The sequence below is a fragment of the Narcine bancroftii genome, chromosome 4 (genome assembly GCF_036971445.1).
Source record: "Narcine bancroftii isolate sNarBan1 chromosome 4, sNarBan1.hap1, whole genome shotgun sequence".
Taxonomy (NCBI): domain Eukaryota; kingdom Metazoa; phylum Chordata; class Chondrichthyes; order Torpediniformes; family Narcinidae; genus Narcine; species Narcine bancroftii.
The window spans coordinates 267,955,980-267,968,676 of NC_091472.1; the positions used below are offsets into that span (position 1 = coordinate 267,955,980).

At 36.6% G+C, this 12,697-nt stretch overlaps 1 long non-coding RNA gene across 6 annotated transcripts in view; it reads left to right on the top strand.

Annotated features, from left to right (window-relative positions):
- The window catches only part of LOC138761951 (uncharacterized), a 70,772-nt gene that overhangs the window by 27,089 nt on the left and 30,986 nt on the right, over nt 1–12,697 (top strand). Inside the window, exon 3 of one of the 6 annotated variants that reach the window (XR_011356650.1) lies at nt 5,168–5,539. The exons of 3 other annotated variants lie outside the window; for them this stretch is intronic. This is a non-coding gene — a long non-coding RNA (uncharacterized lncRNA). 2 more of the 6 variants (XR_011356648.1, XR_011356646.1) reach the window with 2 other exon arrangements.

Genomic DNA, 12,697 nt, shown 5'->3' on the forward strand with positions numbered 1-12,697 from the left:
GAATGTTTCCTAACTTTCCTCCTTGAAGGCCTAACTCCAATCTTAGATTTTACACCAATCCTCAAATGTATAAATAACTTTCTATTTCCTCTTTAGTTCCTAGTGTACCTTGAAAGTTTTAATCAAATCTCCCATTAACTTTTTAAAGACCAGAGAATGTGGCTCTCACTTGAATAACCTCTCCTTTCATTTACTCCTTTGGAGCCCACCTATCATCTGGTAAATATACAATACACTAGCATAATGTTAATATGCCCAGATTGCCCATTGCACTCCAGGTATGTAAAACTAGGAAGTAGTGCAGTAGTGAAGTAGTAAGAACACATATAAAAACAAGCATTCGAAACAATTAGTCTATTATAATTTTTTGCTGAATGATGGAACTATCCACCATCTGTATTTTGATTAAACTAACAAGTTCCCTTAACACATGGAAGACATCTGTGGTGGATTCTTGATTGGAAATTACTTGTTTAATAATATGAAAACCTTTCTCCTTGATACACACTGCAACTTCTATGGTGAAGAACACAGACCCAATTGCTTTCATTTCCGACATCAGTCATCGAAATGAACATATTCAAGTAGTGGCTTCAGAATTACCGTACAAACTGGGAGATAATTGTGGCTTCTATTTGTATTGATCAAGGTATCATTTAGCATCATAGTGTGTGAGCAAACATTGAAACATAGTTCAATTGAAAAAAAGAGTGCATTCTCGGTGTATGACCAATTTTGTGTTGCCTTCCACCCACTACAGAGAGTTAAACAAAGGAGCAAAACAACTCTTAAAGTCACCTTCAGGATAATACAAGAGTATATATCTGGGTGTATTTGGTTGTTATGTTTCAAACCACATGTTCATCATTGTATAAAAAGAAATTATTTGGCCAATGTTCATACATCAGAAATGATTTATGATCCAGAATTATAAATACTCCCCCGAGTTACAGTCCTCTCGCCAAGGAAAGTCTATGAGATTCATAAACAAACTTTGTTTTTCATGTGTCTGCTTCTTATTCACATGTTTATCTTTACGTTGAACTCAAACTCTCCACCTTTGATCTGGTAAGAATTATTTCAGGTTGCACCTTGTAATCTGAAATAAATTTGTATTTTAGAAGAAATATTTGCGAGAAGTTTAGGTTGGGCCAAGGTGTTTGACATTCTGACACCAGCTCTCTGTGGGGGGCTGGGGGGGGGGGGGGGTTGTGGAGGAGGGAACAATAGTTTAGTCATGTTACTGGATTATTGATTTTGGAGCATGTTTAATTCCCAGCACAACAGTTAATGAATGTAGATTTAAATCACTGAATAAATATAAAATTAAAAGACAGTTTCACCAAAGGTGACCATGAAACAATTGGGTGTTTGTAAAAAGCTGAATGTTTCAGTTATATCCTGCAGGGTTGGAGGTCCAACATCCTTACTTAGGGTTAGATGTGCTTTCCCCATCTCTGAAAAATGCAATTAACTATTAGCTCCCCTCTGACAATTCATAAGACATGACCTGGTCTTGTCAAAGCTACATTGACTATCTCTAATAAACCTATTCTTGTAAAACAACATAATTATGAGCACAATAAGATTTAAATATGTGAAAGTAGACGATACATTTTTTCCCCTTTTTTTGGTTATTTCTTTGTTTTAAGTGTTTTTATCATTTATTGATTATTGATGAGGGTGGGGAAGGGGAGAAAGGAAGTGGGGGAAAAATGTCACTATGTATATATTGTTAATTATTTGTGGATGTTGTTATTGATATGACTCAGAGTGCAAAATTAAATAAAAAAATTTTTAAACCTATTCTTTTCCAAGTGCAAACAAATCCTATCCCTAAGAACCTTCTCCAATAGTATCCCAACTGATGCAGAGTTCACCAGCCTATAATGAGATATCCAGTCCTCTTGTGGCTAGAGAGGAAATAATGATCTCTATCAAGGCTCCCACAATCCCTTCTCTTGCTTCTTTGAATAACCTGGGATAGATTTCATCATCGCCTGGGGACATCATGTTCTTCAAGAGACGCAAAACCTCATCATTCTTGATACTAAGATGCCCTGATAATATCAGCATTCGCCTTACTGATCTTGTTCTCTTTCATTCCCTCTCCTTAGCAAACACTCATGCAAAATACTCATTTAGTACCTTTCCCATTTCTTCTGGCTCCAGAGGAGATTTATCCCTTCCTTTGTCTTTAAGTACAACTTAAAGTCATCCTCGTGCTTTTAATGTATGTATATAATGCTTTGGGATTCTCTTTAATCCTACTCAGCAAGGTCATTTCATGGCTCATTTCAGCCTTTCTGATTGCATTCAAGTTCTTTCCAGTTCCTTTATGGTCATCAAGGGCCCTTCTCAGATTTCAGCTTCCTAAAGCTTATATATGATTCCACTTTCTTTTTGACGAAACTTACAACAACTCTCATTATCCAAGGTTGCTGAACATTTCCATCCTTGACATTCTTCCCAATGGGAACACATTGGTCCTGAATTTTGACCTGTGCCCTTTAAATTACTCTTGCTTTTCTCAATTAACCCTACCACTTTCAATGATTTTTGCTCATATATCCAAAATCTTTCTTAATCTATTTTGGATCTATTTTGGAATTGCTCCCTCTAGTGTATAATGCTTCTTCTCATATCAAAATTTAACATTACATTTAATTATTGCCTTCTTAATGTTTTCATTTAATTTATACTTATCCATCTTGAACCAATGCTTATATGGAACTATACTATATAGTTCATATAGTATCATGAACTATAAAAAAGGAAGCTATGAAGTGATGAAGGTTACCTTAAAATTCCTATAGATGCTGCATGACCTGCTGAGTTTCTCTTGCATGTTTGTGTATTGCACTACAACTCCAGCATCTGCAGACTTTCTGTTTAACTCTAGAAAGTTATGATAAACTTACATCAGATGTTACAAAATAGGTTCTGGTTGAAATGATTTGAATATAGTATAGGGAAACTGGAAAGGATGCAGAAAATATTTGTCCGGTTGATTACTAAAACTTGAGGAATAAATATCAAGCGGGAATCCATGAGCTAGGATGAGCTAGGTTGCTTTATTCTTGGTTGAGGGATGATCCTCTAGAAGTCTTCAAAATAACATTGGTGTTTGATAGGGTGAATGCAGACAAAATGTATCCATGCAGAGTCATATAGTCACATGACTCAGAGACAGATCCTTAAGTCCACTGTGTCAATGTTCACCATTCATTATTGATCTATATGAATCTTGTTGAGCAGCACCTGATGCATTGCTTCTATTCCTTGTTGAGTAGCACCTGATGCATTGCTTCTATTCCTTGTTGAGTAGCACCTGATGCATTGCTTCTATTCCTTGTTGAGTAACACCTGATGCATTGCTTCTATTCCTTGGCATTTCATATGTTTTTAACTATACGCTTTTGAGAAGTTTTGTGAGTACCTGCCTTCACTGTCCACTCAGGCAGCACATTCCAGATTTCAAACATTCTCTGGATGAAGGATCTTTTGAGTGCAAAACCTACTAAAGGGCACTGATACATATGGGGCACAATAACATTATGGTTGAAGTTATTGGATGAACATTTAAAGATCTGGGACATTAATCCAAAGGCAAGAGTCCAAACTTCACCTTCAGAATTCAAACTCAAATAATTAATTAAGTCTGGATTTTTAAAAAAATAGAGGCAAATCTCAGTAATAGTCTCGACATTCTGCTGTCCAAAAATTACATCTATTCACTAATGCCTGACAAGGCAGAAAATCTGCCATCCTTAGCTTTCAGGTTACTCCAAACCCAAAAATATGATTGACTATTAACTGTCTCATCAATTCAAAGTGCAAAGTTCAAATTTCAGATTTATTGTCAGAGAACATGCATGACATATACAACCTTGAGATTCCATTTCCTGCAATATTTTCTATTATTGGTAGTGCAAAAGAATGTACACAAATAAGGAAATGTAAACAAACTGATTGCAATATAGTAAAAAAAATTCAGTAATAATGTGAAAAATAAAAGCTCTTAAGTGAGTTTCTGATTAAATTCTTTGTTTAGAAGTTTGATAGTGGAAGGTTAACAACTGTACCTGAACCTGGTGGTATGAGTCTTGTGGCACCTATACCTTTTGTTGATGACAACAGCAAGAACAGAGCATGTCCAGGGTGGTATGGATCCTTGATGATTGCTGCTGCTCACCAATGGAAGTGTCCACATAGATTTTCTCAGAGATGGGAGAGTTTTACCTGTGATGCACTGGGGTGTATCCACCACATTTTACAAGGCTTTTCACTCAGAGGTGTTGGGGCCTCCATACCAGACCATGATGCAGCCAGTTTCCATTACACATCTGAGGAAGTTTACCAAAGTGTCTATTGTCATGCCAAACCTCTGCAAACTCCTGAGGAAGTAGAGTCACTGACATGCCTCTTCACGATGACATTATTAGGTCCAGGAAAGATCCTCCGAGATAGTTGCTCCAAGGAATTTACATTTTCTCACCCTCTCCAACTCTGATTTCCCCAATGATCACTGGATTATACACCTCTGGTTTTCTCCACCTAAACTCCACAGTCAGCCCCTTAGTTCTGGTGACGTTGTGTGCAAGGTTATTGCTAGTACACCATTCCACCAAGTTTTCATTCTCCCTCCTTTATGCTGATTCATTGCCATTTTTTATACTACCCACAACTGTGTTGTCGTCAGCAAATTTCTAGATGGTTTTGTCATCGTACTGAGCAACACAGTCATAGGTATAAAGAGAGTAAAGCAGGGGGTAAGTATGCAACCTGTGATGCTCCAGTACTGATGGAGATTGTGGAGGAGATGCTCTTACCAATCGTCACTGATTTGGGTCTGGAGATGGGGAAATTCAAGATCCAATAACACAGTGGGCTAATGAGGTCCAGGTCTTGGTGTTTGCTGATCAGTTTTGAGAGGGTGATTGTGTTGAATACCAAACTGTAGTTAATAAAGAGTATCCTTCTGTATGCATCTTTGAAATACAGGTATTCCAGAATTTTGCTCTTTTTTATGGACAAAATATCTCTGACTTGGCATCCAGTGCTTTATGAAAAATTGATAAATTTTCCTCTGGTTTAACTTTGCAAAAATATTGGTGCCTTGGGCAGATGGTGGATTTCCTACTTTGTGCCTGATGTTTTCAAACAGGCTTTGATTAACCTCTGGGAACCCGAGCACAGACAGTACAACTTATTGGACCCAGACAGAATGAATCCATGCAAGCACATTTTCTCGAGACTATATTATGATTTTCTTTGAGTTATTTGTTGACTGAATCTTGACTGACTTTCTAACACATCAATTTTGTTATTGTAAATTGATACCCAAACTTTTCTTCAATGAAAGCACTATTTTTCTCTGGACTTGTGAACAGTGGAACTAATATGTTTAGATTGCAGGAACAACCAATATATCAAGCTTGCTCTGCAATTCACTGTGAAGATGGCTGATCTATATAGTTTACAAAAAAATTATCAGTCCCAGATCTAAAATTAATAACTAAATATGTGTTCCACATATCTACTGCAGAAAAAGTGTAGAAAATAAAAGCTTTACATACAATTTTTATATCAATACTAAAAATTGCCTCAAGAAATAGAGGAATATGAAAACTATTTTTATAACATTTTAGTTCTTGGATTTTTTTTTAATTCTCACTTTATAACTTGACAAACTGAGAATAAAGCTTTTAGTTCATTTAAAATACTTGATATGAAAAATGTAACTAATTGACATCACTGAAATCAACATAGAGTTTAAAAAGAAGGTGAAATCTTTTTTTGTACAGCCCACTTACCCACAGGTCTCCAAGTATCCAGCCCTAAAGAGAAAGCCATTTTGAACCAGTCCTGAGATAAAGAATTAATTTTGAAACAGAAAAGATTGATTCTTTTACAAAGGCTGGAACAGATGCTGACACAATAGTTTTAAATTCAAATTTCTTGAAGCTTCCAGCCAAAGTAGCACAATTATTTGGCAGGGCTGCTTGGCAAACTACACACACAGCTGCAATCAGTCCAGTAATATGGTCTGAGTGAACGTGGGAACAAGATGAAGCCAGAATGAAGCTGCTCACAGAATTATTTCCAACAGCAAGCCTTCTAATCTCATGTTGTTGATCTGCCCAGGGAGCAGGCATTCACCTTTGCAGGCTCATCCCATTGTGTTTGTGGGTTATCATATCATCTCTGGTTAACCACTATCTCTGAGGATGGTGAGAGACTTGCAACCCAAAACGTTGACTGTGGATGCTAAGTGTCTCCAGCACTTTTGTGCAAAGTAAATTGTTGCTTAATACTGCAAGTGGGACTTGAGCCAAATTCAATTTAAAGTCAGATGGAATGTAAAATGAGCCTTCAAATTGTTATCAAGTTGTTTTTTGTCACAGGTGTAGAAGGAATTTCCCTTGTCTTGTCAAATGGTTGTTAAAAACCTTCGAAAACTGCTGTCTCGTTACACTGATGGAACATAAAAGTTAATTATTTACAATCAGCTGTTAAATTTGTACACAATATTCCACTTGAATGGAATATCCAAAATCTTGTTCAGAGGATCAAGTGAATTGACTGGTGACAACAGCAGAGATGCAGCGTATTGAGAAAAACAAGGCTATGGTGATAGATATAGCGTCATAGAACCATGGAAAATGGAAACAGGCCCTTTGGCCTAACTTCCCCAAGCTGACCAAAATGTCCCAACATCATTAGTCCCACCTACCTGCATTTGGACCCATATCCCTCTAGAACCATATAACCATAGAGCATTGCAGCACAGTAAACAGGCCCTACAGATCTTCTAGCCTTTGCCAAACTATTATTCTGCCTAATCCCACTGGCCTGCACCCATCCCATATCCCTCCATACCTTTCCAAATGTTTATAAAATGTTAAAATTAACCTCGCATTTACCACTTCAGCTGGCAGCTCCCTCCATACTCCCACCACTCTCTGTGTAAAGAACTTCCCACTAAGGTTCTGCCTAAACTCCTTCCCTTTCACCCTTAACCCAGGTCCCCTGGTTTGTGTCTCCCTAAACTCAGTGGATAAAGCCTCCTTGAATTTACTCTATCTATGCCCATCATAATTTTGTATAACCTCATTCTTCTATGCTCCAGGGAATAAAGTTCATGCATCTACCACCCTCTGTGTAAAATACTTCCAAGGCATATCCATATAGTTAATGATGTTATTTTTACCTTGATAACAAATGAATCTTAATAGAAATGTCCTACTTTAAGCTTCATACAAATGATTCTCATTCCTGGACTGGCAGTTTCTGCAAATGAATGGTGTACAGTCTCCAACAAGAACATGGAAATCTAATGTAAAAATATCTTTCTTTTTCTGAATCTTTCATTTTCTGATGACGTTTGGGAATACCATTTGTAATTTGATTAATACTACTTCTCTTTGTGCACAATATTGCTTATTGCAATTTTAAGGGCTCCATAGAGTACATATGTCTAAAGTTAAATTATCTCGTTTTCACTCTGATATAAACCCTCCATGTAACAAATGTAAAATTGCTGAGGCTTTTTTGATTCACATGTTTTGGACTTATCCTAGTTTAGAAAAATTTTGGAAATATATTTTTGAAACATTATTGATGATTTTTAAGATTAAGTTGGAACCTTGCCTATTAATTGTATATTTTTGAATCATTTCAAAATGATAACATTTTATTGACTTCAACTCAAAATCAAATTTTATCTTCTACTTCATTGATAGCCAGACATTTAATTTTGATTAAATGGAATGATAATATTCCACATACACACATACAAAAGGTAAAGGTTCCATTATTGTCACGTAATCCTACATTTAGAATGTAACATACATGAAAATTCTTTATCTTTTGTCTACCACTTTGTCCAGTTTCCCTCACAGAAACCTACAGCGTCTGGTGTTCCTAGGCAGTCTACCCTCCAAGTACTGCTTAGCTTCGAAGATCAGACAATAATGGTTAAATGATGTTATGTCTTGTTTAAGTTTAGAAAAAAAAATAGACGTTATTAAAGATTCAAATACTAATTTCATAAAGACATAGGGCCCTTTTATAGACCATTACCAAAATCTAAAGTTTTAGGGTTGCCTTACCCTTCAGTGCTGTGCTGTCTGTTTCCAGGTTGTCATCACTTGATACCCACATGTTAGTTTTGTTTTACAACCTTGTATAATGAAAGGGGTTTTGAATTTATGGGTTTTTTCTTTCTTTTTCTTGTAATTTGAAATTCATTATATAATTGTACTGTTTATTTTTGTATTATTTTAAACCTTAATAAAAATAAAGAAAATATCCAGCAAGTCTTTAATAATATGAGAAGGTACCTTTGTAAAGTTGACCATTCAGCTTAATTAACCACATCCTTCCAAAATATTAAAACGTTATCAGGATACAAGTCCAAAGTTTGGCTTAAATGGAGATTGCATTAGATTTCAAGAAACTTTAGGAATACTGCAACTGTTCTGCTATTGTTTTCACTACTTATTCTATTTGACAATACCTTTGTCACTGCCATGCTTCTCTTGATACAGTCCTTTTCATCTCTCTGTGATTGTTCAGAAATTTTATTTTGCTCCAATATATTCTTCATTACCTCCTCTTGACTATATCATCTGGGTGAGCATTGAAGAAAGCAAATAGGAGTAATATAATTATTAAATATCATTATTACTTAATATTACTTAAATTCAGTAAAGGATATCAAGGAATAAAGAGAAGCACAAAACAACCACACAATGTTAAAGAAAATAAACAAATGGTTTCCATTTTATGCCAACACATTGCATCTGTAGACTAAGGATCATTGGTGATTCACCAAATAAATTAATTTGAAGAGATACCAATGAATTTAAAAGCAAAGTAAGAGAAATATAAACGTGGGTGAAAGAGAGAATGGTGAATATGATCGCTGAACAATAAACAAGAACAATGATAGATATAACTACTCCCTGAAAGATAAAGGAATAGATTAAACCATGATTAAAAGAATGGTAAATAGAAGAATCTCCATTCTAGTTGGTGCAGAAAAGATGAAAGGATATTATTTGCTGAAGTTTAAAACTTAGGCAATAAATGGCAAGCAACAAGAGATCATGCTTAAACAATGCGATACTCCAGCCAGATTCAGCCTTGGATATTTTTTCTAGTCTTGCCAGCATTGTGCAAGGCAGATACCTAAGTTTCTGAGATTCCAAATTGAAGGGCTAGTTAAATCACAGCTGGAGGACAGCGTACAGTTCTATACACCACTCCATAAGAAAGATGTGATTTCACTGGCGAGGTTACAGATGATATTCTCTAGTACATTGCCTTGGATGAACTGTTTTAATTATGAGGATGTGTTATTTTTCTCTATGGCGTATAAGAGGCTGAAGGAGAACCTGATACAGTGAAATCCTGTTATAACACGACCGTTGGGATCCATAAAATCTCATCATGAAAGAAACAGGGTTGCACTAAATTAGGGTTTCACTGTATTTCCCTGTTTAATTTGCATATCTACATCATTTCCATTTCTCTTTTATTTGGAACAACCCAGCTATTCTATATGCATTTTAAATCAAACCAGGACCCCAAGATCCCAGCTCCTGCCAGGAGCCCGACACCCGAGTCGCATTATATCCGAATTCGCATTAAATCAGGGCATATAAAACCAGGGTTTCACAGTAAAAGTAGACAAAATTATGAGGGGCTTAGATAAGCAAGGTAGGATGAAAATTTTCAGTGTAGCAGAAGTGTCTAAAATTAGAGGACACAGGTTTAAGGTAAGTGATAGAGATTTAGAAGGGATCTGAAGGCCATTGAAATCCAAAACACATTTTGGGTTTCATTTCTCACATTCAAAAGTATCTCAACAAAAACTTGAATTATTAAGACATAGACAGCTACAGACCAAGTGAAGGTAAATCAGATTCGTATATATGGGAAGTTGACAGTTACCGTGGGCATGGTTTTCTTGTGCATATACTCCAAGACTAAGACTTACCTTATGTCTATGTAACTCATAGACTCTGCTCAAAATAATGAACAAGAACTCTTTAGATATTATTAGCTGCTTGTTCTATGTCAATGCAATGATCTGGAAAGCATGACAAAGCCTTTACTTCCTCAGAAGGCTTAGGAAGTTCAGCATGTCCCTTTGCAACTTCTTCAGGAGAACTAGTGACAGCATTGTAGCTGGATGCACGATATGGAATCTGCTCTGTCCAAGATTGGAAGAAACTGCAGAAGGTGGTGGATACCATTCAAAACATCACACAAACCTTCCTCCCCTCCATCAACTTCTGCTGCCTGGGAAAGGAAGCCAATATAAAACGGACCCATCCTATCCTGGATATACTCTCTTCCCCTCCACCCCCCCACCCCCACCCACCCCCCAATCGGGGCACATGTTGACGAGTGTGAAATCATGCACTAATAGGTTTAAATACAATTTTGTCCCTGCATCCATCAAGCTCCTGAATTAACCTTCCAACAGTGATATCATGCTCTCCCTGCTAAGTACTAACTGATCTTTTCTGTAACACTATACTCTGTAATTCCACTCTTGCTCTTCTACTTTGTACATCTGTATGAAGATTAGAGTCAATTTGCCAGACTGCTTGAGAAAGAACCTTTCTCACTGCACCAGCTATAATGTGACAATAAACTTTAATTTGAACTCAAAAGGTCCTTTCTTCATGGATGAAAGTCAGCAATATATCATCCCAAATGAGTATGCTATAGAACTTGTCAAAATTACCCTCTGATTAGAAAGACCGAAGAACATATCTTCACAAGGCTTGTTTGGTTTATTTAACCTTTCCTTGCATGGAATTAATTATTAAACACTTAGATATATATATTGTGCCTGAGGTGTTACATCATTCTTCTATAACAACTTTTTCTCACTCAGGTAGTGAGTTTCACCTTTAAAATTTTCAAATATTTCAGACATTTGCTTTCTTTCTAAGCTGCTCAGGAATAATTCTGCTGCTTGGATGTCTGCTATTGCCATTCTGAGTTTGCATCAGTTCCTGACAACAGTCATGAGTGATATTTGAAGGAGATGTCTTTCATCCTTCAATAGGTTGCCATGAAATCTGGCAGCATGGTTGCTATGTAGACAATGCAGAGGACTCAAGAGGTTAAATGATTCATGCTTGAAATTAGATTGTAACCCAGATATTAGCAGAGTCCATATTCCCAAAAGGGTCCTAAAACAAGATAATGAGAGGTTTTAATGTCTCCTTTTATAGCCAGGATGGACAATCACAGCATAATTCAGTGTGATGGGCTGGACACATTCTGCATGGATGAATTATGCAGGTGCCACCTGCATGTTAAAGCCTTGTGCTTTCACAGTGGTAACCCTCTCACTTTTGAAGCATTGGATTGTAAGTCTGAATCACACATCAGAGAATTGAACATAAAATCAGGCAAAAAGACCATCATTGGAGCACTCCAGTGTTGGTGGTGATGTGTGTTAGGTGAGGCTTTGAATCAAGGAGGTCTTCTCACAGTGGGTAATGAGTCATTGTAATTCTTCACTGTGGCAGTTGTGATATTTAAAGAGGAAATCAATATATTTGCAGATTAGGGAATTGAGGGTTGTGAAGGAACTGGCACAGTAGAGGAGATTAGGACTTATGCAGATTGGACATGATCATGATGAATCATGGAGGTGGTTCAACTACTAGAGCTGTTCACTCACAGTTCCTGTTGTAATGTGAACTGTTTTTAAAGTGAGGCAGAGTGAGATTTACTTTCTATCTACCTTCTTTACTTCCTGTGCACCTTGTATATAGCTTAGAGGCCATGCTAAGTGGTCGAATGGTTCTTTCTCAAAGTAGAAAGTTGCCAAATATTTTTGGCAACCAGGTGAACCAGTTTTCTGGAAGTGTTGACCCATTTTGAAGCAGAGCTGTGCATTTGGATGGCTTCGCTTGGAATTATTGGTGAATTTGTGGAAGGAAATGAGGATTGGCCAGAGTATGGTTGGTGTAATGATAGTGATCATGTTTGCATGGCCACTAGCAAGTTCTGAATTATAGCTACTGTTTGATTAGACTTGGCTGCCAGCAGGGGGCTGACACACAGTATACAATATCAGAGATGGAGGCTTGCACCTTCATGGCCTGCCTCATGGTGCTGTTTACAATAACTTTAAAGTAAAGAACCTTTTCCTTCATCCATGTGTCATCTACGAACTCACACACATGAATACAAAATAAAACATGGTGTCAGAAGTCGGATGAAGGAAATTAAAAGGAAATACTTTAAAAGGTAAAATCTAAAGTCAGCAACTGATAAATGAAGGGAAGCTAACAAAAAGAAAAATGGAAGAATTACATCCACCAGCGAAACTTCAGTTTACAGGTAATGTGGCTGAAAATTGGAACAAATTTAAAAACCATTTTGGATTGTATTTAGTGGCAGTCAGATTTGACGAGAAAAGTGATAAAGTGAAAGCATCAATTTTCTTACATGTCATGGGTGATGAAGCACTAGAGGTGTATAATAACTTCACTTTTGCTGCTGAAGGAGAAAAAAATGAAATTGGAAAAAATAATGGAACAGTTTGAGGCATACTGCATACCTAAACATAACATTACATTTGAGAGGCATAGATTCTTCACATGTGTATAGAAAACTGAAGAAAGTATTGATCAGTATGTGACTGAATTGAAAAACAAAA